Below are 27,684 nucleotides of genomic sequence, written 5' to 3' on the forward strand. Positions count from 1 at the left end.
CTCTGTATCTAACTCTGTTAGTTTGCTTGGTCTACGGACCTCAGTGTTCTATATATTTTGTTTGTTTGTCTGTCTGCTACTATTTCTGTTAGGAGGTGTCCCATTTTCCTCCCAGTCCTTAGTACTTGTAGGGATTCCTTCCCCACATCTATAGGTCTCCGTACAGACTAGCTTAGGACTTTAGCAGGTCTGATCGCAGGATCAGGTCCCTTGTTACATCGTAGGGATAAAGCTGAGTTCTATCGTAGGGACAGATCTCCTCTCTTTCCTTAGCTCTGGTAGCAGAATATAACAGTAAGTCCAGCCTGCAAATTCTCTAAGGAAAGATTTTTCTGTTCCATCATGGTGTCGGTTCTGGATTTGGCTAAACGCCTGCAGGGACTCTCTCTGGAGGTGGCCGAGCTCCGTCAGCACGTGAGTAACTGTCCTGGAGCACATTTCTTGGAGCCTAAGGTATGTTTGCCGGATTTATTTTTTGGTGAACACCGAGAATTTTTTTCATTTAAAAATGCTTGCTTATTGTATTTTCGTTTGAGACCCAAGTCCTCTGGGGATGAATCCCAGCGCATAGGGTTCATAATGTCACTTTTGCGCAAAGAGCCTCAGGAGTGGGCCTTTTCTTTGCAACCTAGTGATACATGCTTCAGATCAGTGAATAGTTTTTTTTCTGCTTTGGGGCTATTATATGATGATCCTGACCGTGTCTCATCAGCTGAGACTGAGTTAAGACGTTTGAGACAGGGATCAGGTAATGTGGAAAAATATTGTACTCATTTCCGTCGTTGGTCTACTCAAACAGGGTGGAACGATTCTGCTCTGAAAAGTCTATTTCTTGCTGGGCTCAATGAAAGGGTTAAAGACCTGCTAATTGCTTATCCTACACCTGAAGATTTGCAACAGGCTATGCAATTAGCTATACGGGTGGATAGGAGACTGTGTGCAAGGGTTAATGAGAGCAAATCCTCTGCTATGTCAGTTTCTGGTTATGAGAATGTGTGTACTAACAGTGGTGAACCGATGGAGATTGGATCGGTGGCACCTCGCTCTCAAGAAAAAGACCGTAGATTTTCTGAAGGCTTGTGTTTCTATTGCGGAAAATCTGGTCATTTGATTAAAGGCTGTGAGCTTCGTATGAAGAAAGAAAAAAAAATGGTCAGTCATGCCCGTATTGCCTGTTTAAATTCCAAGGGTGTATTTTTAGCTGCTTCCACGATTGCTCAGGAAAAATTAATGGAATTTCGGGTGTTTGTTGATTGTGGGTCTACTCTGAATGTAATTGATGGGGGATTCTTGGAAAGACTCAATTTAAAACCCGAACCTTTATCATCCCCCATTGCTGTGGTTTCTGTGGATGGTTCCCCTTTGAAGAATATTACTCTCAAGGTCTGTGAATTTCCTCTCACTATTAATGGTGTTCACCATGAGAAATTGGATTTGGTAGTTTTGAATAACTTGCCTTCTCCAGTAATATTGGGATTGCCCTGGTTAAAATTTCACAATCCTGTACTGGATTGGTCTACCAGTGAAATTAAATCCTGGAGCCATAAATGTTATGACAAGTGTTGTAACGGGCGTATTGCAGCTTTGGATAGGGGAGAATTGCCTGTTCCTATTCAGGATTTTTGGAGAGTTTTTTCTGAGAAGGAATCGCAGGTTTTGCCTCCCCATAGAGACTATGATTGTTCTATTGAATTTGTCCCTGGAGCGACTCTTCCTAAAAGTCGTTTATTTAACCTTACTATTCCTGAGAGGAAGGCTTTGGAGGAATACATACAGACAAGTTTGGCCGCCGGTCACATTAGGCCCTCTAAGTCTCCTGTGGCGGTTGGATTTTTTTTTGTAAAAAAAAAGGACGGCGGTTTACGTCCTTGTCTGGATTTTCGTGAGATTAACAAAATTACTGTACGCAATCCTTACCCACTGCCATTGATTCCTGATCTGTTTAACCAGTTAATGGGGGCCAAGTGGTTCTCTAAAATTGACCTTAAGGGGGCATACAATCTGTTGCGCATGAAGGAGGGTGACGAATGGAAGACTGCTTTTAACACTCCTGTGGGTCATTTTGAGAATCTGGTTATGCCTTTTGGTCTTACTAATGCTCCTGCATTTTTTCAGAATCTTATTAATGACATCCTTAGACCTTTGATCGGCAAAAATGTGGTTGTGTATTTGGATGACATTTTGATTTATTCGCCGGATCTGGAGTCTCATTGGCGGAGCGTACGTGAGGTATTACAGTTGTTAATGGACAATTCGCTTTTTGCTAAGCTGGAGAAATGTGAGTTCGCTGTACAGAGAATTAGTTTTTTGGGTTACATTATCTCCAGCGAAGGTTTTGAGATGGACCCGGTTAAAGTTCAAGCTGTACAGGAATGGCCTAGGCCTATTGGTTTGAAATCGATACAGAGGTTTTTAGGTTTCGCCAATTATTACAGAAAATTCATAAAAAAATTTTCTAGTATTGTCAAACCTCTGACCGATCTCACCAGGAAAGGTGCTGATGCGGTTCAGTGGACTTCTGAGGCCATTGAAGCTTTTGTGTATCTCAAGGAGAGGTTCACCTCTGCTCCCATCCTTATGCAGCCTGATGTGACTAAGCCGTTTTTGGTTGAGGTTGATGCTTCCTCTGTGGGGGTTGGCGCAGTATTGTCTCAGGATAACGGGGATGGATTACATCCCTGTGCCTTTTTTTCAAAAAAATTTTCGGAGACTGAACTGAATTATGATATTGGTAATCGGGAATTATTGGCTATTAAACTCGCATTTGAACACTGGCGCCACTTCTTGGAAGGTGCGGAATTTCCCGTTCAGGTTCTTACGGATCATAAAAATCTGATATATCTTGATGCTGCCAAGCGCCTGAATGCCCGTCAGGCTAGGTGGGCACTGTTTTTCTCGCGGTTTAATTTCTCCGTTACTTACATCCCTGGTACTAAGAATGTTAAGGCGGATGCCTTGTCTCGCAGTTTTTCTCCCATAGTCGGTGCTGAGAAAGAGGAGAACATTTTACAAGAAGGTGTTGTGATAGCTGCTTTGGACTCCGTTTTGGAAGATGAGATTCTTAAAGCACAGGAGAATGCCCCATCTAACACTCCTCATGGGAGGTTGTTTGTGCCTGGGACCTTTAGGAGAGATTTGTTTGTTGAGTGTCACGAATCTCGGTTGGCAGGTCATCCCGGAATCTCTGAGACCAAGAGACTGGTGGGTCGCAGTTTTTGGTGGCCTGGATGGCAGAAGGAAGTCATTAAGTGGGTGCGTCAATGTACTATATGTGCTAGATCTAAGTCCTCACATACTCCTGCTGCGGGGTTGCTTTGTCCTTTGGAGGTTCCCAGTGCTCCTTGGACACATTTGGCTATGGACTTTATAACTGACCTTCCCCCCTCTGAGGGTTTTACTGTCATCTGGGTGGTCGTGGACAGTTTTAGCAAGATGTGTCACTTGGTTCCCTTCGTCAAACTGCCCTGCGCTAAAACTCTCGCTAAGGCCTTTGTCAAGGAAATTGTCAGACTTCATGGCATTCCTACTGACATTGTTTCTGATAGGGGTCCTCAGTTCGTGGCTCGTTTTTGGCGTGCCTTTTGTGACAGGTTGGGAGTTCATTTGTCGTTCTCGTCCGGATATCATCCTGAATCTAATGGCCAGACAGAAAGGAAAAACCAGGATGTTGAGCAGTTCTTGCGTTGTTTTGTGGCAGACAATCAAGAGGGGTGGTCTGAGTTTCTGCCACTTGCTGAATTTGCTCTGAACAATCATACATCTTCTTCTGCTGGTTGTTCGCCTTTTTTTTGTTGTTCTGGGAGACATCCGTCGTTTGGGTCGTTCTCCAAGTTGGGATCTGCCGTGCCTGAGGAGGAGAATTTTGCCGGTGATTTGGAGAGAGTTTGGACGGATGTGCGTGGTAATCTTCAGGAGGCCAACAGAAAATCTAAAGACTACTTTGATAGGAAACGACAGGAGGTTTTGTTCGCTGTTGGTGACATGGTTTGGTTGTCCTCTAGGAATCTGCGGTTGAGGATTCCTTCTAAGAAATTGGGTCCCAAGTTTGTAGGGCCCTTTAAGGTGCTTCAGGTTGTCAACCAATCTGCTGTTAGGTTGGAGGTTCCTACCTCCTGGAGAATTAATCCGGTATTTCATGTCTCTCTGTTAAAAAAAGCTGTTGTGTCGGATGGTGACGCCTCTGCCTCTGTTCCTCCGGTGGTGGAGGACGGGGAATATGAAATTTCTCGCATCCTTAACTCTAGACGGTATAGAGGTAGTTTGCAGTATCTTGTGGCCTGGAAAGGTTTCGGACCTGAGGATAACTCTTGGGTGAGGTCAGATGATGTTTCCGCGTCCAGACTTATCAGAGCGTTTCACAGGAGATTTCCTGATAAGCCTGGTCCTAGGGGATCCGGAGGATCCTCTTAGAAGGGGGGGTACTGTTAGAACCTTGCTCTTAGGTTTTTTCCTTTGCTGGTCACATGACCTTGTTGGCCTATTTAATCCTGCTCCGCCCTTCTGGCTTTGCTGGACTTCATTGTATAACTACTTTCTAGCTAGCCTCTGCTCTGTATCTAACTCTGTTAGTTTGCTTGGTCTACGGACCTCAGTGTTCTATATATTTTGTTTGTTTGTCTGTCTGCTACTATTTCTGTTAGGAGGTGTCCCATTTTCCTCCCAGTCCTTAGTACTTGTAGGGATTCCTTCCCCACATCTATAGGTCTCCGTACAGACTAGCTTAGGACTTTAGCAGGTCTGATCGCAGGATCAGGTCCCCTGTTACATCGTAGGGATAAAGCTGAGTTCTATCGTAGGGACAGATCTCCTCTCTTTCCTTAGCTCTGGTAGCAGAATATAACACTCGGCTCTGCATATAAGAGGCAAAGAAAACTAAAGATCAGATTTTCTGAGTCAGAATATACTGAAGCAGGGCGAATGGGAGCTGAATCCAACAGTATTCCAGCAAATTGTGGATCGCTGGGGTCAACCAGAAATAGATCTTTTCGCAAACAAATGAAACAGAAAAATAAGGATCTTCTGCTCCTTAAATCCAAAAGAAAGTAGATGCATTACAAATACCCTGGAGCTTTGGCCTAGCCTATGCTTTCCCCCCGCTAATGTTAATGCCAACGATTTTGAGGAAGATCCGAGAGGAACAGGCAAGGGTCATACTAATCGCCCCATTCTGGCCCAAGAGACCCTGGTTCACCTAGATAAAGAGGATGTCCCAGTCAGATCCATGGGTCCTTCCAGATGCTCCAGATCTCCTCAAGCAAGGCCCAGTCTTCCATGCTCAGAGGTCGGGCTTTTGATGGCCTGGAGTTTGAAAGGTTGTTAGTAATCCAGGAAGGGTTTTCCCCAGGTCTAGTCACTACTCTGCTCAAAAGCAAGAAGCCTGTGACGACTAAGATCTATGGTAGGACATCGGCAAAATTCCTATCTATTTCGGCGCAGTCAGCTAAGGTTAAAATTCCTATTAAAGCTATTCTGGAATTTCTTCAAAGGGTCTTAGATATGGGGTTGGCTACCAGTACCCTTTAGGCGCAAGTATCAGCGCTTGGAGCTTTATATAACTATAATTTGGCAGCAGATAGATGGGTTATCTGGTTTAAAAAGGTGTGCGATAGATCCAGACCTATTGCTACCCCGAGAATGCCTCCCTGGGATCTAAACCTGTTCCTGGAAGCCCTGACTAAGTCTCCTTTTTGAGACTTAAGGAAGTGTGACAGAAAGAACTCTCACTCTGAAGACAGCGATACTGATAGCGCTAACATCAGCCCGTAGAGTTAGTGACTTACAAGCTCTGTCAGTAAATCATCCTTTTACACAGGTCACTGTAGATGGAGTTACGTTAAGACCAGACCCGGCCTATTTTCCGAAGGTGGCCTCCAAATTCCACAGAACACAGGAGATCATTCTCCCCTCATTGTATCCTAACCCAAAAGATTTAGAGGAACAGAGGCTGCAAACTCTAAATGTTAGACTGGTTTTGGTTCAGTATTTGGAGGTAACAAGGCCTTGGAGGAGAAGTGATACCTTATTTGTCTCCTTCCAGGGAGCTAGAAAGGGACTTAAAGTTACAAGGGGAACTATAGTTAGATGGATCAGGGACACCGTTAGCTTAGCATATTTCCCTAGTAATGTGCCGGTTTCAGAGAAACTGAAGGGCCATTCCACAGAGCTAGTGCAGCCTCCTGGACTGAGAAGGTGGAAGTGTCCATTGATAACATAGGTAAGGCAGCAACATGGTAATCTCCTTCTACCTTCTATAACCATTACCGGCTTGATCTTTCTTCATCTGCTGATCTATCCTTTGGGAGAAAGGTGTTGCAAGCGGTGATCCATCCCTAAGGTGTCTGTTCTATATAAATCTCTCAGGTGGTGCCATCATAGGAGAAGGGGAAAAAAATCATAGTTACCTACCGGTAATGGGATTTTCCAGAGCCCATGAGAGCACCCTCATATGCCCCCCTCCCCTTTTTTGATCACTTATGGTGTTCTCTATATATGGGTGTATAGTATGAAATGTTTTATTGGTGGTAGTTGTGTACTAACATACTGTCTGGAGGTCCTCTCATGCTCAAAAACAAAACTGATGTGGAGGAGAGGTACCGCCTTTTTTATTCAGCAGGTTTCCTGTCCTGGGTGGGCGGATACCATCTCTCAGGTGGTGCTATCATGGGCTCTGTAAAATCCTGTTACCGGTAACTATGATTTTTTTCCATTTACAGACAATGGACCTGAGTGGGGCTTGTTGTTTGTGAGATGAGTAGAAGTTTTTATTGGTATTATTGTTGCCTACATAACTTGGTGGCTTTTTATTCCATATTTGGGAGGCAGAATGAACAAACAGTTGAAAACCACGCTCTACTGGTTCATCCTATGAGGTTTTCTATTCGATTTTGAAATGTCAGTGTCTTGGTGAATAATTAATTCAATGTATTTACCGTATTTTTCAGACTATAAGACGCACTTTTTTCCTCCTTTTTTTTTCTCCTATGCCCGCTGTTAAAGGGCATGAATATTCAACCTCTCTCCACGCCCATGGGCATGGGGAGGGGGTGAATATTCATGCCCTTTAATGAGCGGGCACAGGAGATAGCCAGCAGCCGCAGCGTGGCTCCGCTATGTGCCGGCTATGAAGGAGACTGAAGTCACTGCTCCCCGCGCACACAGTCCCGGCGTGGGAAGCAGTGACTTCCGGCAGCTGATCTCTCCTTGTGACCCGCGCATGGCAGTGACATCATGCACGGCTCACATGGAGAGATCAGTGCAGACAGACAGGATGCAGCGCTGGAGGAGAGAGAAGAAAGGTGAGTAGGAGTGTTTATTTTTTTTTAATGTGCAGCATGATGGGGATTAGGGGTGCCATGCATATTAGGACAGGGATTAGGGGTGCCATGCATACCAGGACAGGGATTAGGGGTGCCATGCATACCAGGACAGGGATGAGGGGTGCCATGCATACCAGGACAGGGATGAGGGGTGCCATGCATACCAGGATAGGGATGATGGGTGCCATGCATACCAGGACAGGGATGAGGGGTTCCATGCATACCAGGACAGGGATGAGGGGTGCCATGCATACCAGGACAGGGATGATGGGTGCCATGCATACCAGGATAGGGATTAGGGGTGCCATGCATACCAGGACAGGGATGAGGGGTACCATGCATACTAGGACAGGGATGAGGGGTGCCATGCATATCAGGATAGGTATGAGGGGTGCCATGCATACCAGGATAAGGATGAGGGGTGCCATGCATACCAGGATGGAGGGATGCCAGGCATACCAGGATGGGGATGGGGACCACGTATAAAAGGAAGGGGGCAGCATATATACCTGGATGGGGGATATTGTCAGAATTGGGGGACATAACCCCTATACCAGTGTCAGCAGAAGACCCCCCTCCCCCTTAAAAGTGCATCATGACCACATTTTTTGCTTAAATTTTTATTTTTTTATTTTCCTCCTCTAAAACCTTGGTGCATCTTATGGTCCGGCGTGTCTTATAGTCCGAAAAATACGGTACATAACTTGCCATTATTATAGACAGTTTAAGTAGAAATTTTAAAAAATAAAACCCAAGGATATTTTATTGAAAAATAATAGATTTTTATCTTAGCAGATAACTGTACCTGGAGATCAGAGGGACAGCTGACATCTTCAATTTTTAAATCAGAAGATCTTGAGATCCCACAATATACAATTGAAGTGAATGCCATTACTCCAGATATACCATCATCCCTTCACAGCAAAGATTTGTCATCTGATCCTTTGAAACAGGTCCTGTCTTCTGATTCATTACTGACTACTAAGGAAAATCATAGTCACAAATTAAGCATTAAAAAACAAACTGCTCCTAAAGCAAAGAAGACATTTTTAGAATATGGAAATAGTTTTCCTCTCGAAAAATCTTTTCCTAAACATCAAAAAATTCACACAGCCGAGAATAGATTTTCTTGTTCCAAGTGTGGGAAATATTTTAACAAGAAATCAGATCTTGTTAAACACCAGGGAACTCACACAGGGGAGAAGCCTTTTTCATGTTCAGAATGTGGGAAATGTTTTACAAAAAAATCCAATGTTGTTAAGCACCAGAAAACTCACACAGGGGAGAAGCCATTTTCATGTTCAGAATGTGAGAAATGTTTTTACCAGAAATCATATTTAGTTAGTCACCAGAGAATTCACACAGGGGAGAAGCCTTTCTCCTGTTCAGAATGTGAGAAATGTTTTTGCCAGAAATCAGATTTAGTTATTCACCAGAGAATTCACACTGGGAAGAAGCCTTTTTCATGTTCAGAATGTGAGAAATGTTTTAACCACAAATCAAATTTTGTTAGGCACCAGAGAACTCACACAGGGGAGAAGCCTTTTTCATGTTCAGAATGTGGGAAATGTTTTAACCAGAAATCAAGTCTTGTTAAACACCACAGAACTCACACAGGGGTGAAGCCTTTTTCATGTTCAGAATGTGGTAAACATTTTGAACAGAAATGCAATCTTGTTAAACACCACAGAACTCATACAGGGGAGAAGCCTTTTTCATGTTCAGAATGTGGTAAACATTTTAAACAGAAATACAGTCTTGTTATACACCAGATAACTCATACAGAGGAGAAGCCTTTTTCATGTTCAAAATGTGGGAAATATTTTACACGAAAAGCAGCTCTTAATAAACATCAGAGAAGTCACACAGGGGAGAAGCCTTTTTCATGTTCAGAATGTGGTAAACATTTTAAACAGAAATACGGTCTTGTTATACACCAGATAACTCATACAGAGGAGAAGCCTTTTTCATGCTCAGAATGTGGGAAATATTTTACACGAAAAGCAGCTCTTAATAAACATCAGAGAAGTCACACAGGGGAGAAGCCTTTTTCATGTTCAGAATGTGGTAAACATTTTAAACAGAAATACGGTCTTGTTATACACCAGAGAACTCATACAGAGGAGAAGCCTTTTTCATGTTCAGAATGTGGGAAATATTTTAAACAGAAATATGGTCTTGTTATTCACCAGAGAACTCATACAGAGGAGAAGCCTTTTTCATGTTCAGAATGTGGGAAATATTTTACGCGGAAAGCAACTCTTAATAAACATCAGAGAAGTCACACAGGGGAGAAGCCTTTTTCAAAATTCAATTTTTATTGAAAGGTTAAATCATTTTCAATTACAAAAATACAAAAAAACAAAACAAAAAAAAAAACAATAACCAGGACAATATCAGCATCAGTATATCATAGAATATAAGTATAACGTCCAATAAAACATCAAGTTATAGGAAGAAAAAGGAAGGAATGGAACATTTTAGGCCATCAGTATTACAATTGTAAAATCCAATGGAAACCATACATAGTGCAGCCAGGCGCGAACCAATGCGGAGCACAATCCGGACAGAGAAGAAACGCACCAGAGAAAAGGGTGGGTCACATCAGTGTGATGTAAGACGGTAGGCATCGGATTCCTGGAATTCAATCCAGTTTCTCCAAGTCTCACAGTATCTATCACAACCAGTGGGGGATCGGGCAATCAAATGTTCCATCCTATTTAGAAGAGCTATGTCACAGAACCACTCCTCCAGAGTAGGTGGAGAAGTACTTTTCCAGTGACGAGGAATGATATTCTTAGCAGCCTGTATAAGGTAGCTTACTAAAGACCTTTTGTATTTTGTGAGACTAGTTGGGATCATAAAGAGCAAAAGAGATTCAGGAGAGTCGGGCAGAGAAGCCTTTTTCATGTTCAAAATTTGGGAAATCTTTTAACCAGAAAGCACATCTTGATAGCCACCAGAGAACCCACACAGGGAAGAATGCAGCAACTACACCCAATTGGTCTCTGTGCAGACAGGCCCTGGCTAACTAAAAATAACACCTCAGACCTAACTCCCTAATAGGCAGTTGAAGAGTTTCTCTTACCTCCTGAGGAATCAGAGGGGGGGCAGCAATACACTGTCAACAAGGAGAAAGAAAAGTGTGAAGATATGAAAACCCTGAGTGAGAAACTAAGACACATTCATATAGGGCACAGAAGGCAAGCTAATGAGAACCAAAAATAAAAGGAATAAGTATAACTTCCCAGAAACCTAACAGTGGTAGAAAGAAAAGGTACTGGGAGGGAAAGAAAACAGACAAGGAGGATTGTTTCACCTTTGTGGTGAAACTTACAAAATTCATCCTCACTCACAATTATTTGAATTTGATAACATTTATCTACAGGAGACTGGTACAGCAATGGGAAGTAAAATGGCTCCACAGTATGCAAATCTTTTTGTGGCCAAGCTTTATAGTGACTTCTTGTCCTCATGTCCCATCAGGCCTCTTGCCTACTACCGTTACATTGACGATATTTTAATCATCTGGACAGAATCTCAGCAACAGCTTAAGACGTTCCATGAACACTTTAATCAATTTCATCTCACCATCAACTTAACACTCAACTACTCCTGTACTGAAATTAACACCTTGGTGGCCTCAGAAAGGCCTTTTTGAACGAGAGCTACCATACAAGAACAATTGTAAACCAGATTGCAAGAGCCACCAGAATATCAAGGAATCATCTCCTACATTTCAAAACTAAACAAGAAAGCAATCTGGAGTCTCTAGTAGTCACCTACAATCCAAATCTGGAGATGCCAATGGGATCTGCATGGAAATTACAACCATTATTACAAAAAGATGCTGATTACAATCTATATTTCCAGACCCAGCACTTCTGTGATTTAGGCAGCCCCCAAATCTAAGAAGCATCATTATCAGAAACTCCCTGTCCTCTCCAACAGCTACAGGAACTTTTCCCTGCAGCCAGAAAAAATGTAAAACCTGTCTATTTATAATGATCACTGACAAGATAAAGATTCCCAACTCAAATCAGGAGACAACCACAAGATCCCAGGTACTTTCAGCTTCATCACTTCTAATGTAGTGTACTTAATTATATGTACCAAATGTCCAGCTGGCGGTCTGTACATAGGGGAGAAGGGCAAAAACTTAGAACAAGGATGAATTTTCATCGCCACACAATAAAAGAAAAAAGAATAGATCTACCTGTGGCCAAACATTTTTTATCCCTGATCACAGCATCATTGACATGAAATTACTTGTATTAAAAGGTAACTTCAAATCTCAGAGAGACAGAAAAATGTGGAATTACAAACTTATGACAATCTTTGACACACTCACAGAGCAGGAGTTAATGTGTCGCATGGATTTATGTCTTTCTACATTAACTAAGGAATGTGCTCCTCAGACCGTTTGGGGGCATCACAATCATGGACCAGACCTCAATCACAGGACAATAAAACTTTCACACTCCTTATCAATGAACTGTTCCAATATTCATGGACACAACTGCTTCTCCCTCTCCCATACTAATAGTTCTGCTTCACGCCACTTGTCTCATCTATTGTTTTATTCCTGTGCCCTGTTGTGTATAAATATATGACACTTCAGATTTTGTGTTATACTATGTCTAAAGAAGAGACCTGAGTAGTCTTGAAAGCTTGTAATTTGTTACCATCTTTTCAGTTAGCCAAAGGTATCAACCACTGAAGACTCTCATATTTTTCTCCAAACAGCAATTTTAAGATCTCTCCACAGGTGTTCAATGGGATTTAGATCCAAGCTCATTGGCGGTCACTTCACAACTCTCCCGCACTTTGTTTCCATCCATTTCTGGGTGCTTCTTGATGTATGTTTGGGGTCATTGCCATGCTGGCTACCCATGACCTAGAACGCTAACCCAGCTTTCTGACACTAGGCACTACATTGCCACACAAAATCCTTTGGTAATCTTCAGATTTCATGATGCCTTGCACACAGTGAAGGCACCCAATGCCAGAGGCCGCAAAACAACTCCAAAACATCTTTGAACCTCCACCATATTCCACTGTAGTTACTGTGATCTTTTCTTTGTATGCTTCATTCTGTTTAAACAGTAGAACGATTTGCTTTACCGAAAAACTCTATATTGGTCTCCTCTGTCCACAAGACACTTCCCCAGAAGGGTTTTAGCTTACTCATGTGCATCTTGGCAAACTGCAGTGTAGCTTTTTTATGCCTCTGTGTCAGCAGTGGGGTCCTCTTTATTCTCCTGCCATAGCGTTTCATTTAATTCAAATGTTAGCGGTTAGTTCATGCTGGCACTGATGCACCCTAAGCATGTAAGACAACTTGAATTTCTTTGGAACTTTGGTGGGGCTACTTATTCACCATCTGGACTATCCTGCATTGCAACCTTTCGTCAATTTTTCTCTTCTGTCCACATCCAGGGAGATTAGCTACAGTGACATGGGTTGTAATTGTATTGATTATGTTGTGCACCATGGACAAAGAAACATCCGCATCTCTGGAGATGGACTTGAAAAATATCAAAAATTTCAAGATTAGAACAATTTTGGTTCTCAAGTCCTCAAACAGTTCTCTTCTTCTCTTTCTGTTCTCCGTGCTTAGTGTGGCACAAGCATGCACACATTGCAAAGATTGAATCAGCTTCTCCCTTTTTATCTGGTTTCAGGTGTGATTTTCATGTTGCCCACACCTGTTACTTGCCACAATTGAGTTTGAACGAGTTTCACATGCTTGAAACAAAGTTGTTTACCCACACCCCACAATTTTGACAAAAGGTGCCAACAATTTTGACCGGCTCAGTTTTGGTGGTTTTGTGTGAAATTATGTTCACCTAGCTTTTTTTTATCTGTTTTTTGTGTTGTTCCCATACATATAAAGGAAATAAAAATGTATAACAAAATATGTGTAATTGCAATAATTTTCTGGGAGAATTACTTCATTTTCTGGAACAATTTCAAGGGAGCCAACACTTTGACCATGACTTGTTTTTGTTGCAGCATTTCATCCTCTACATGTTCAGCTATATTAGAAGGCTTGTAGCAAACTCCAATTAGCAGCGTTACATTATTGGCATTTCCATGTACATTTACCCATACTGACTCTACATTGTCGAAGCTCCACTCCAATGTCGTCATTTAGCACAGGTCTTAAGTTGGATTTAATGAAAATACCCACCCCTCTACCTTTTTTTCTTTCCTAACCTTTTGAATGTAGTGTAATCCTCTGTTTGTCACTCAGTCATGGCTTTCCAGCCAGGTTTCCGTAATGCCCACCACATCGTAATCTGTGGCTGACATTAGAGTCTCTTAATTCATTAATTTTGTTTGCAAGACCTCTTGCATTTGCCAGCAGACGTTTAATACTATTAATACTATTAACTATTTATTACTCCTATTTGCCTCCTTACTTTCCTTGAATGTCCCAGCCCCCTAAATCCTCATTGACCCCTACTGTCTTTCTCTCTGTCTACTCTATCCCCTTATTTGTACAAAAAACCTCCCTCCCCCCAGATCCTAGTTTAAAAGCTCCCCCATCCATCTGACCATTTTTCACTGCAGCACATCTGCACCCCCCCAGTTGAGGTGCAGCCTGTCCCTATAGTAGGGCCTGTAGCCAACAGAAGTAGGCCCAGTTCTCCATGAACCCAAACCCTTTATCCTGCCAATTATTTATCTCCTTAAGTTCCCGCTAACTTTCTAGTGACGCTAGTGGAATCGGCAGTATTTCTGCAAACACTACCTTAGAGGTCCTGTACTTCAGCTTCTCTCCTAATTCCCTGTGACCTTCCACCTTCCTCTAACTTTGTCATTGGTACCAATGTGTACCATGACTGCTGGGTTTTCCCCAGCCCCACCCAATAATCTGTTTATCTGATTGCAGGAAGATCCCTCATATTAACTTGGGAGCTACCGTAAGGACCATAAAATTTCCACTTAACGAGATAGTGCAGACAGCGCCTGACCCACCTGGAACTAAGAACTCGCTCTACCTCATACTCCCGACACCCTTCCAAATCCACCTCATTTATGTCTTGAGGTCCCCTCAAATTTTTTGAAAAGAGAAGAATGGAAAGAATTATGATTTTCCAGGTAATAAGAAGTTGCAAATTAACTGTCACAGGATTTAAATTTGTAATAATTTTATAAGTACCTACAAATTTAGGTGCAAACTTTCTAGATGTGAACTTTAAGCACAGATATTTTGAGGACAACCACACAAAATCCCCCACCCTAAAGATAGAAGCATTCCTACGTCTGCAGTTAGCACCACTTTTGGCCTGGTCACTAGCTACCAAAAAATCCCTTTTGTCCTCCCTCCAGACCTTAATTAGTTGGGGACAAAATCTCTCCTCCTCTGGCAGGGAAGATTGTAATCCTGTAATATTCCCAAACACTAGATTAAAACTACAGCAGCTAAAAAAAGGCAAGGTCCTGGTAGCCTTTGAGGAACGGTTATTTAGAGCACACTCGATAAGGGGCAGAAATTCCACCCAGTCTTCCTGATTAGAGGAGACACAACATCACTAATACTGCTCTATTTCCTGGTTCATCTTTCTGATTGACCATTAGTCTCGGTATGATAGACTGAGAGAAAAAAAACCGCTTGTTACCCAATCTGGATCTAAAACTAAACAGAAATTGAACCCCTCAATCAAAAATTATGTTTTTGGGAACACCATGAAATTTAACAATATGAGAAATGAACAAAGTTGCTAAGATCCTAGCAGTTGGCAACTTTTGAAGCGGGACCAAAAGAACCTTTTTACTCAAACGGTCCACCACCCACACAACAATAATACCACCAGAGTTAAGCAAATCATTGACAAAGTCTATGGACAAGTGGGTCAAGGGCTGCAACGGAACATCGTTAGGGAAGAGATAACCCACTGAGCTTGATGAGAGGCTTTAGCCTTGGAACAGACTTTGCATTTCCAATCATACTCTCCAATATCCTTAAGAGCATTCTGCCACCAAAAGGACCTAGAAAGAGATCTCCAAGTGGCAGACGAACCCGCGTGCCGAGCTAAAACGGAATCATGTTCTTCATTAAGAAGAGCTACACGTAAAGAGGGCAGTACATAAAGCTTGTTCATAGGTAAACCTTCCTGAGCATCCTGAATGAACTTCCTGAGATCTGACCTCATCACAGGTCCTGTGCGCACAGAACAGCCATATATGTGTTGGCGGCTCTGCAGGTGGAGATATGTGGAGATTCCCCATTACTGGGCGTGGAGGGCATTAACCCCTTCAGCACTGAGACTCTTTTGGGGTCTCGTGTGGTGTGAACAGTGACGTAACAGCTATGGACAGAATGCGGCTTAACTGGGTCCCGTCCACATTAGATCCATTCAGATGACTGCAGGATGAAGGACAGAAGCCCAGAGAAGTCCTCACACAACACCATTATTCATCTCCTAGTTCCACTGTATGTGGCAGGTACTTGATGGATCTTCTGCTTTCTGGACCGGTTCCTCCTGTAAGTCCTATTAACCCTTTCTCCCCAGAGCCTGTTTTTTCACCTTCCTGAGCAGCATCCCTTTATGAGGTAATAACTCTGGAGCTTCAGCGGATCCCATTGATTCTGAGATTGAGTTTTCATGACAAATTGTTCTTCATGTTAGTGGTAAATTTAGGACGATATTTTTTGCTTTTATTTGTGAAAATATCGGAAATTTGGAGAAAGTTTCACAATTTTCAAACTTTTAATTTTTATGCCATTGAACCTAAGAGTTCTGCGACACAAAATAGTTAATAAATAACATTTCCCATATGTCTACTTTACATCAGCACCATTATTGAAACATAATTTTTTTTATGTTAGGAAATTAGAAGGGTTAAAAGTTTATCATCAATTTCTCATTTTTTCCAATGTGTGGTGAACACCTTGAACCCCAAGGTGCTTCATGAGCCGTGAAAATTAAAAATAACTCCAGTAACGTTCTTCCCCGCACTCCTCCTGCACCGCTTCTCCTTTATGTGTATCCAAATAAAGATTGCAGATCCCACATACCTATGGTGAGTGCTACCATTCTTCTATTCAATTACTGCATATACATGCAGGGCTGTGGAGTCGGTAAGCCACAGTTGCGACTCCAACTCCGACTCCTGGATTTTATCAGGTTCCGACTCCGGCTCCGACTCCAACTCTGGCTCCGACTCCTTCATAAATGGCCAATTCGTAACAATAAATTTACTGTTGTAAAATATTAACATCGTGCTTATTCAGTTTCTCACCATCATATAAGTAATCAGACCACTTAGAGCAAAAACTATATTTATTAGAATACAATTAGAATATAGCAAATAACTTTTCTAAACTTTTCTAAACTCTTGTAAGTAAATATGCAATAAACACTGTTATGCAGTTAATAAGAAGAAATCTATAAATTTGTCCTCAGAAAAAGTATTGCCTCTGTCAGATCCTCCTTCATGGATGCCCTCAAATCTGATCTAATTATTTTGAGAGCAGAGAACAACCTCTCTACACTAACTTGGGTTGGTGGCAAAGCAGTAACCACTCGGGTAACATCTCTGACAATGTCAGGATACAGAGGAATCGCTTGTTGCACTGTTATTTTTGATGAATGGTCAAATTTCTCAGTTTCTTTTAGTGCACATGAAAAATTCTGCTGAAATGTACTGGCTGTGTTCTTTGATGGGGATGACTCTTCTTCTATGCGGGAACGCTTTGCACGGTCCTTGTGATCCAAATATTTTTCGAAATTAAATTCTTCATCAGTTGATGATGAGGGTGAAGATGTGGCAGGACGACCAAATTCTTCTTGTTCCTCTTGACTGTTCTGCAACCCTTTCATCCTTACTGCTATTTCAAACAGAGCTTCTTTTCCTTTAGTTAGCTGTTGATCATCTAGAAGAATCCGATGCATTGGGTCTACATAAACAGCTGCCAAAAGAATGTTATTTTGTAATAGTAGCTCCTCTCTCCGTTTCATTGATGTAGCAATGCCACTTGCAATTAACCCTCCTCTTTGGGACAGGCGAAACATCAGGTTCTTCCACTCCTTTAAGAAAATACCTGGAGTTAAGTCCTCTGCTTGTAATTTTTTAGTCCCTAAAAATGGGTGCTCTAGCAATCAAGCGTCAGTTGAGGGTTAGCCATGTCTACAAGAAAGGTTTTAAGTTCAACCAAGCGCTGAATCATTAAGTAAGTACTGCCCCATCGTGTGGCTTGATCAATAATTACCCCTTTTCCAGCACGTCTCTTCAAAATTGAGTCAACTTTAGGGGTTCTGGCAACAGTAGCCAATTTTCTCACCTTGCCAATCAGTGCAGCAGCATGTCCTTCATGCAGACTGTCTCTTATAGCCAGCTGTAGCGTACGCACAACACAGCGCATGTGATGAATGAAAGAACGTATTGACACAGTTTCAACAAGATCATCTAAACTATCATGTTGCTGTTCATCTGAAGCAACTTCAGTTTGCTCCTCAGTTACAATACTGTGTTCCTCTATTTCAAACATTTCTGTGTCTGTGGACCCAGAATGTTCTTCTAGCTGCTGGTCACCATCATTACTCTCATTCATTAGCTTAATAGTACTTATCATATTTGAAGCATTGTCAGTTATGACAGAAAGAACTTGCTCTTTTTTTAAGTTCATAGTCTTGCAGAACCTTTTCCACCAAGACCTGGAGAAACTCACTGGTGTGATGAGCTTTGGTGTCTTTTACTGCTAATGTCTTGGTAACTATTTCATTTTTGTCACAAGCAAATCGGACATTGATGGCAAAATAGTTCACTCTGTGACGTGTGCAGGCATCCATTTTAAGAAACAGAAAGCGTCCCTTGAGAGTTTTTTTAAGTTCTTCCATTTGTTTAAAAGCTTCTTTGATTACTAATTTTCTAATACTCTCACTCTCCAGAGAAACACCAAGCTTGCGGGCCATTTCCCCATTCAGACACATAAAAGCTGGTCGTGAAAATAATGAAATAGGCACACTATCCTTTACAACAAGCTCTATGATCTGTTTTTTAAATGTATCTACTGTCATTGTTACAGTAACTTTGTCACTGACAAAATATCTTGCAACTGATGGCTGCAAAGTTCTCTGCTCCTTTGTTTGGCTGGAAGAGCTGGGCACTGGCTCATTGGTTTGGATGCAGTCTTTCTCATCCACTGCTTTCATTACTTCTGGATGAAAGCGCTGTAAATGTCTCTTTAGATTAGAAGCTCTCGTAGGAACATTTTTATCTTTGCCTGAATATGCACTGATCTTGGCTTCACAGCATTTGTTTTCGTCTGGATCATTTGTCATACACTGACAGACATAATGTTTTCTATCTTGAGTGATGGTGAAATGTTCAAATACAGCTGATTTAATGTGACGCTTCTTTGACATTCTCAGGTTTTTAATTCTGCATTCACAATCCAAATGACAATTGTTTTTCCTAAAAACAATTGTACAAAATTATTGCCAGGTCGTACAACTGATATAGTGGTCAGTAATACTGTTATTCCTCATGTACTCACAGTTAACTGATGCAAAGTTTGTTGAAAGGATAATACTTCTTACAGTCTTCCTCTTCTGAGTAGCAGCTGTGAGATGCTTGGAAGATGCACACCTAGTAAACATCTAGTCTAGAGGAGGAGCTTTACTACTAAGAATTTGCAACACATTTTCACTTTCAGTTTCATACATTGTAAGTAGGGGGGTTGGGGCAGCATGAAGTTAACCAAGTATAAGATTAGATAAGGGCAGTGGAGAACAGTGACACACAAGAAGTAAGAAATGTCTCTATCTCCAGCAGAACTGCTTATCACTGTTGTTCATAGTTTGATAGAACATATATATTTGAGTAACATTTATAAAATTCATATGAAAGTTCAATTCTGAAATATTAATACATTTTTTTAAAAGCTGGAGATGGGAGTCGGTACATTTCTACCGACTCCGACCAAAACTAACTCCGACTCTGACTCCACAACTCCGACTCCACAGCCCTGCTCAGATCCCTGCTTATCATGCCCAAATTTATATCTCTAAAAGAAATCCTACTCTCTTGCCCCTCCCCTAATTTTACAGCTTAAAAAACATGACCCTCTCACTTTAATGATCGGGGCTGCCAAACATTTAATACCAATACATTGGAAAAGTCCTATTCCCCCTACGCATTCAGAATGGCAAGACAAAGTCAGACTGATCTACTGGATGGAAGCAATCTCGAGTTGGGAGGCACACACACATACGCTAATTTTAAAATCTTGGTCGCCATGGTCACAAGAATTTATTCCTAAAATATAAAAACATATTTTCCTCTAGTCCTATAAGTCAAAAAGAGTTCTAATAGTTGGACCTTTACATGGTGGATTAATATCCACATAATACATTGTATCTACTTATCAGACATCTTACTTATTGAAGTTGGTTCTTGTAACATAACCTAGATAACAATATGAGCTAACTATGTTTTAGACACCTTTATCTATCAGGAGGAAATCTAGATATGCAATATTTTTTTTTCATACGCCAATTATAAAGTCAAGACTCTATAACTAGTTCTTGAAAACATTTGTACCAATTGCGTAAAAATGTGTTTATTTGTTCATTTGTTTATATTGATCTATGTTTCTAAGTGTTATCCTTATGTTTTTGGCTATAAAATTCAATAAATAAAGAATTTGTAAAAAAAAAAACCTAATAATTTATGGTGGTCATAGTTAGTGTTGAGCGAATTTGTTCAGCATTTCAAATTCAGGCTCGTGTTCGGGGTTCCAGCTTGTTCGCGCCAAAAAATCGTCTCTGCCCTTGAACATCGAATTTAAAATGCTGAACAAATTCGCTCAACAGTAGTCATAGTGTACCTGCAGAAGAAATGCTGACCAAGTGATCTTACAATGGAAATCAATGTTGCAACATGTGAAAAATATCCATGAGTGGTCTGGTCCTGAACCCTATATTGCATGTGAGCATTTACCACTCACTGCGGAGAAATTGGACAATATCAAATGGCTGAAGCTTACATCAACTGCCATGACCCTGCTGAAAGGAATAGTAGAAAATAAAAATCTTCTACGGAACATAAGACAGACCAACTACTTCTGTCACACAGGAGAATTGGCATTGTATTAGTGTATTTTTAAAATACCAGCCTAAGCGTTTACATCTCTTTATTGATGGCATGATTGCTCGCAGCCAGTTGGCAGCCTTGGACCACAATAGGAATGTTAGTAGGTTGAAGGTTGTGGTGGAACATGGCAATGAAACAACTTATTGCACTGACAGCGTTAGACACCATCTTGAATTTTCAAAAGCACGCAAAGCTCGGTTGTAAAATGTTTATATGAGCCCACATCAAGATATTCTACAAGACATTCGAATTATGAAACAGGAACTTCAAAGCACCTGGAGATCGAAACGCACAGAGTTACCACCAAATATTGCTTCTGTCCCGAAGCCGGATAAACGACAAATTATTGAAGAGCGGGCAACCCACTACTAAAGTTTAACAACATGTCATGTCTAAAAATAACAGTCTAACTAATACTTGTAGTTAAAGGAGTTCTTTAACACCGGGCAACAAGTCAGTAGTGACTGTATGTAAATGCAGACTTGTGATTCCCACATCACACACATGGGGCGAGCGGCCATATGACTGCAAGTGTGTGATTACAATACTTCCAATGGTGTCGGCACTGTGTCTCCCAGTGATTGCGTCACAGTGTAACGTTATGTGAACCCTGTGGCCGGCCAGTGGCCCCTTCACTGTCTTCACCTTAGTAAAAATCGCTTACATCTGGAGGAAAAGGAAAAGCAGCATCAGCTCTCACGTCCTACAAATTTAAGTGGTTGGTCAGAAGGTGGGAGAGTGAAGCGGCTGATTGGCCACAGAGTGACTGCTGACTTGTATTTGATGACCGCTCAACCCTTTTAATGCATGGTCTGGTTCAGCACGTTTTGTATAAAAACTTTTTTTTAAAGCAAGTTATTATTGTTTTTGTACTAAATATATTATGTTTAATTAAAAATATTGTTAATTAATAAAAAATTTTTTACACTTAACACTACATCTACGGTGAATATTTTCATAACCTTGTATAATTAAAATGTCCAGTCATGTACAAAAACATATTTTGTATTTATTTTAACATAAGTTACAATAAAAATTGGAACATATAGTTTAAATAGTAGAAACATTAATTCAATTTTTTAATTATTAATCATTAAACACGAATAAAAAATAGTTACAGAATGTACACATGCTACATAACTGCTAATAAATTTGGAACACTCAACTATCCAATACATATGAAACAGCCTCGTTCAGACGAATGTAAAATACTTGCAGTCACAGACCTAAACTATTGTCAGTCACCGACCTCAGACAATATGCAGTCTGTGAATTAAAGCTTAATCGAAGCAAAAAAATAATATTATTAAAAATTTATATGTGTGGGTAGGTTGACCTGTGGATGTTGGGGACGCCACGCAACACCAGTGTCCTCCCCTTCAGGGTCAGGATATTTATCTCTTATTGTATTAACTGCACATGAAGGAATGGGCACACGATGGGGTTCTCCCAAAAAACCATATCTCATGCTGGTGAGACTTCTGTACGCCGATAGTCACAGATACCTGGGTGTTAGAATGTAAATTACCTATATTTTATTTTTCTATTTGACATTGTATAGCGTATAGATGTAAAGAAGGTTGTAATTATTTTGATTAGAGGGAACAAGTCTATAAACACTATTTTCCTGCAGATATAGTGGTGATCTGCAGATAATTAGCATTAGGGCTCTCACCACCTTATAAATCACAAGAGCTATCTGATGGTTTATTGGATAACACACTCACCCATGTTTTTCAATGGGGCGGTGCAGATTGACAGTTTTTTTCACTGACATTTTCTCTGTATAGCGGCCGAGGCTGGATGTATAGCGGCCGGGGCAGGATGTATAGCGGCCGGGGCAGGATGTATAGCAGCCGGGGCAGGATGTATAATGTTCGGGGCAGGATTTATAGCAGTCGAGGTAGGATGTATAGCAGCCGAGGCAGGATGTATAGCGCTCGGGGCAGGATGTATAATGTCTGGGGCAGGATGTATAGTTGTTAGCACCACGCTGGATTCCTACTCGGACACACAGGGTCTCCAGCGTGTCACTTCACTTACCCGCGCTGTGGTTGATGCTTCCCTCCCCCGTGCTGTGTCTGCTTCCAGCAAGGCTTCCAGTCATGTGCTTAGGGCACGCGCGCTCCCTCCCTCTTAAAGGTCCAGCGCATGCACTTGCTATTACATCCCCAGCCAATGTATATTGCTTCCTCTCCACTAGGGAGATGCCTGAGCTACCTTCCTGTTTCACAGTCGAAGTTGTTAAGGTTGCATACCAGTCCTGTCTGCTACACTCTGGTGCGAATCCTGTCTGCTGCAGTCTGGTGCGAATCCTGCCTGCTGTACTCTAGTGCGAATCCTGCCTGCTGTACTCTGGTGCGAATCCTGCCTGCTGCACTTGGAGTAAACCCAGCCTCACCATCAGAGGTTCTAGTGAACAGTCAGGTGCTCGCCTAGTCACGCCCCTCCAGGCTCTCTGCGGTCCATGGCACAGTGGTTCCACAAACCACTTATGTGACAGTTTGCCCAGGCTATGAATCCCGCTGGACCCCGGATCCCACCTGATCAGACCATGTAACAAGAACTCTGCTGACAGAAAGGCATGCAGGAAAAGTTGTCAATGCAGTTGCAGTGCCTGACTACCAAGTTGGAGGCCTTAAACATCTCTCCAGAGTCCCCTCATGTTCAAGCAGCCATGTCTTTTCCGGAAACTTCTCAGACTGTTTGCTTAGTTTGAGGTCCAGGCCCCTGACTTGCAGCTCCACCACACTTTGACGGCAATCCAAAGCTCTACCGCGGGTTCATCAATCAGTGTCGTCTATACTTTGATCTTCTTCCTCACCACTTCCTGTTGGACCGAGCAAAGGTAGCATTCCTTATGTCGCACCTTGGAGGCGAGGCCCTGGCGTGGTTGAACCCATTATGGGAGACAGAGGATCCGATCATCTCCTATTTGCCAGTATTCTTGGAGGCTTTCCGCAAAGTATTCAATGAACCTGGGCGAACGACCTCCTCAGCTTGCGCTCTTCTCCGCTTATGTCAGTCCAATTCATCATTGGGACAATATGCAGTACGCTTCCGCACTCTGGCCCCTGAACTCGGATGGAATAACAGAGCTTCGGTGGCGACATTCTGGGAGGGGCTTTTCGGAAACATTAAGGATGAGCTAGCCTGTCGAGACCTTCCAACTACTTTCGACGACCTGATCGCCCTCGCCATCCGTATAGACCTTCGTTTCCGAGAGCTTGTCCGTGAGGTAGCAGGTGAAAGAGGATCACGGCGCCTGGTTTAGTCCTTTCAAAGGCCGCTTTTTCTTTCGCTCTCCCCTGTCGAGGCTTCACCTGAACCCATGCAGATCGACCGCTTTGCCCTTGCCAGTCAGCGTCAGAAGGATTGCCACTCTAAAAGCCAGTGCCTGTATTGTGGAGACATGGACTACTCCATTCGAGCCTGTCCGGTGAAGCCGGAGAAACTCCAGCATCTAGGGTCGGTAGGAGAGGCCTCCCTAGACGGAAAAGACAACTCTCTACCCCTGACCCTTACTGTGGCTGTGACAACCGGTGTATCCCAGTTTATTGAGAAGGCGTATATGGATTCCAGAGCAGCAGGAAATTTTATCCTCCAGGCAGTAGTGGATCACTTCCAAATCCCAGTTCATCCACTACAAAACCCTCTGGCTATAACATCTGTCGATGGGAGAACTCTTCGGGAGATGGTTCTTCTGGCTACTGAACCACTTGAGGTCCGTATTGGAATGCTTCATACTGAGAAGATAGTGTTCTATGTCCTTTTCCACATGTCTCACGCCTTTCTCTTAGGCCTACCATGGCTACGACAGCATGAACCTGTGTTGGACTGGAGGACTGGAGAGGTGCTCCGCTGGGGACATTCCTGTCAATAGAATTGTCTGGCTTCAGTGCGTCCGGCCAAGGCCCCGTCTTATTCAGCATCGCTGCCCGGTTTGCCATCTGCCTATTGGTCCTTTGCCGATGTATTCGACAAAAAGGAAGCAGAGACTTTGCCACCTCACAGGCCATATGAGTGCCCTATCGACTTGATTCCCGGATCTACACCCCCTAGAGGCCGAATTTACCCCCTATCTCCAGCTGAGACTCAAGCTATGTCGGACTACATTCAGGAGAATAGGGCCAGGGGGTTCATTCAGAAGTCCTCTTCTCCTGCTGGGGCTAGGTTTTTCTTCATTAAAAAGAAAGACGGATCACTCCGACCCTGTATAGACTATAGTGGTCTGAACCAAATCACGGTGAAAAATCAATACCCTAACCCACTGATCCCTGAATTGTTTGACCGATTAAGGGGTGCCAGGATCTTCACCAAATTAGATTTAAGAGGCGCCTACAATCTAGTCCGCATTCGCCGGGGAAACGAGTGGAAGATGGCCTTCAACACCAGGGACGGACATTATGAATACCGAGTGATGCCCTTCGGTCTCAGTAATGCACCGGCAGTTTTTCAAGAGTTAGTCAATGATATCTTCCGGGATCTGCTTTATTCCTGCGTTGTTGTGTATCTGGACGATATTTTGGTATTTTCCCCTGATCTGGCATCCCACAGACGAGCAGTTCGGCAAGTTTTTCAGTGTCTTACGGAGAATCGACTCTACGCCAAGTATGAGAAATGCGTTTTTGAACAGTCCGCCCTTCCCTTCTTGGGTTACATTATCTCAGATACCAGACTCAGGATGGATCCTGAGAAAGCCTTTTCCATCATTAAATGGCCGCTGCCCGTTGGAGTCAAAGCAATGCAGAGCTTTCTTGGCTTTGCTAACTATTATCGACAATTCATTCCTCACTTCTCCACTCTGACCTTTCCCATCTCTGCCATGACCAAAAAAGGAGCCGATCCAAATAACTGGTCCTCTGAGGCTGAGGAAGCCTTCCGCTCTCTTAAACAGTCCTTCTCCACCGCTCCCATTCTGCATCGTCCGGATTTGAACAAACAGTTCTTCCTAGAGGTGGACACATCCTCGTTAGGGGCTGGAGCTGTGCTCACTCAGAAATCTTCCTCGAGTCGCCGACGAATGTCCTGCGGTTTCTTCTCCAAGGCCTTCTCTGCTCCACAGTGTAACTACTCCATCGGTGACTGGGAGTTACTCGCCAATAAGATGGCTTTGGAGGAGTGGCAATACCTGCTGGAGGGCGCAGTCTATCCAGTGGTCATCTACACGGACCATAAGAACCTGGCGTATCTCCAGTCTGCCCAGAGATTTAATCCACGCCAGGCCAGGTGATTTTTGTTTTTTGCCCGCTTTAACTTTTTGTTACATTTCAGGTCCGGAGACAAGAATGTCAGAGCTGATACCCTCTCTTGCTCATTTCTGTCTGGGGACCAAGAGAAGGATCCTCAATTTATCATCGAACCATCCAAGATGGTTACTGTCACTCCAGTCAGCCAGTCACAAATTCCCCCTGTAAAAACCCTTGTGGCTAAATCCGAGAAGGAGCGAGTTTTGTCATGGGGCCACTCGTCCAAGGTGGCTCATCACGCGGGACAAAGGAAGACTCTACAATTGATTTCTCGCCACTACTGGTGGCCATCTATGAGGAGGGAGATCTATGATTATGTGGCTGCCTGTCCGATTTATGCCCACAATAAAGTCCCCAGACGACTTCCTACCGGTTCTCTCCTGCCTTTACCAATGCCATCTGGTCCATGGCAGCACATAGCAATGGACTTCATTACAGATTTGCCAGTATCCGAGGGTAGCACTGTCATCTGGGTAGTTGTGGACTGCTTCTCCAAAATGGTGCATTTTACCCCATTGCCTGCTCTTCTGTCTGCTCCTGAACTGGCCGACAGCTTCATCAAACATATTTTCCACCTGCACGGATTTCCTCGTCACATTGTGTCCAATCGAGGTTCGCAGTTCACTTCCAGATTCTGGCGAGTTCTCTGTAAACATCTGGATATCGTCTTGGACTTCTCCTCGGCCTATCACCCTCAGTCCAGTGGGCAGGTGGAGTGTGTCAACCAGGTCCTGGGCAACTACCTGCGACACTTCGTCAATGCCCACCACAATGATTGGGTGAAATTACTTCCCTGGGCTGAGTTCTCGTACAACAATCACGTTGGTGAAGCCTCAGGAGAGTCTCCTTTCTACATTGTGTTCGGTCGGCAACCCGAGGTTCGACCTCCCGGTGACAGTTCCTTCTGATGTTCCCGCAGCATATGTCCTCTCCAAGGATTTTGGAAAGTTATGGGAGAACACCAAAGCCACTCTAGAAGCATCCTCCACCCGTATAAAGAGACATGCAGACAAAAGGCGCCTGGACCCTCCGTGCTTCTGCCCTGGCAACAAGGTATGGCTCTTGTCCAGGTACGTCCAGCTGAAGGCTCCCTCTTACAAGTTGGGTCCTCGTTTTATCGAGTCTTTCAAAGTGCTGAAGTGGATCAAAAAGGTCTCCTATAAACTGAAGTTGCCTCCTTCATTACAGACTCCAAATTGTTTCCATGTATCTCTACTGAAGCCGGTCATCCTGAGCCCCTTCTTCAAGGATCCCAGTACCACGCCCGCGCCAACCGCCTCGGATGATGTTTTTGAGGTGGAGAACATGTTGGCCATGAAGAAGGTGAGAGGCAAGACTTTCTTCCTGGTTGACTGCAAGGGATTTGGTCCCGAAGAGAGGTCCTGGGAGCCTAAGGAGAACATTCACGCTCCGATTCTCCTGCAGAACTTCCTTGATGGCTTGAAGAGGAGGGGGCATTAAAGGGGGGGTACTGTTAGCACCACGCCGGATTCCTGCTCTGACACACAGGGTCTCCGGCATGTCACTTCACTCACCAGCGCTGCGGTTGATGCATCCCTCCCCCGTGCTGCGTCTGCTTCCAGCAAGGCTTCCAGTCATGTGCTTAGGGCATGTGCGCATGTGCTCCCGCCCTCTTACAGGGCCAGCACATGCACTTGCTATTACGTCCCCAGTCAATGGCTGTGGGACATTACATATATATTGCTTCCCCCTCACTAGGGAGATGCCTGAGCAACCTTCCTGTTTCACAGTCTAAGTTGTTAAGGTTGCATACCAGTCCTGCCTGCTGCACTCTGGTGCAAATCCTGTCTGCTTCACTCTGGTGCAAATCCTGCCCCCTGCACTCTGGTGCAAACCCAGCCTGCTGCTCCATCCAGTCTGTCCTACTGGGTCTAGGTGCTGCGCGTCTGTTGGTCTGTCCTGAAGTGGCATCTGGCGTTCATCAGGAGCCAAGTCTAACATCACCATCAGAGGCTCTAGTGAACAGTCCGGTGCTCACTTAGTCACGCCCC

The 27,684-nt window shown here is 43.2% G+C and overlaps 1 protein-coding gene and 1 pseudogene across 1 annotated transcript in view; both read left to right on the forward strand.

Moving 5' to 3' along the window:
* Positions 1-27,684, forward strand: part of LOC141212753 (uncharacterized) — a 229,092-nt gene that overhangs the window by 124,170 nt on the left and 77,238 nt on the right. The gene's annotated exons all lie outside the window — the stretch shown is intronic.
* LOC141212724 (uncharacterized) overlaps positions 1-27,684 on the forward strand; it is an 83,402-nt pseudogene that overhangs the window by 23,799 nt on the left and 31,919 nt on the right.

This window comes from Phyllobates terribilis, unplaced genomic scaffold, assembly GCF_046119375.1.
Source record: "Phyllobates terribilis strain yellow unplaced genomic scaffold, ASM4611937v1 Scaffold_183__1_contigs__length_3771566, whole genome shotgun sequence".
NCBI classification, from domain to species: Eukaryota; Metazoa; Chordata; class Amphibia; order Anura; family Dendrobatidae; genus Phyllobates; species Phyllobates terribilis.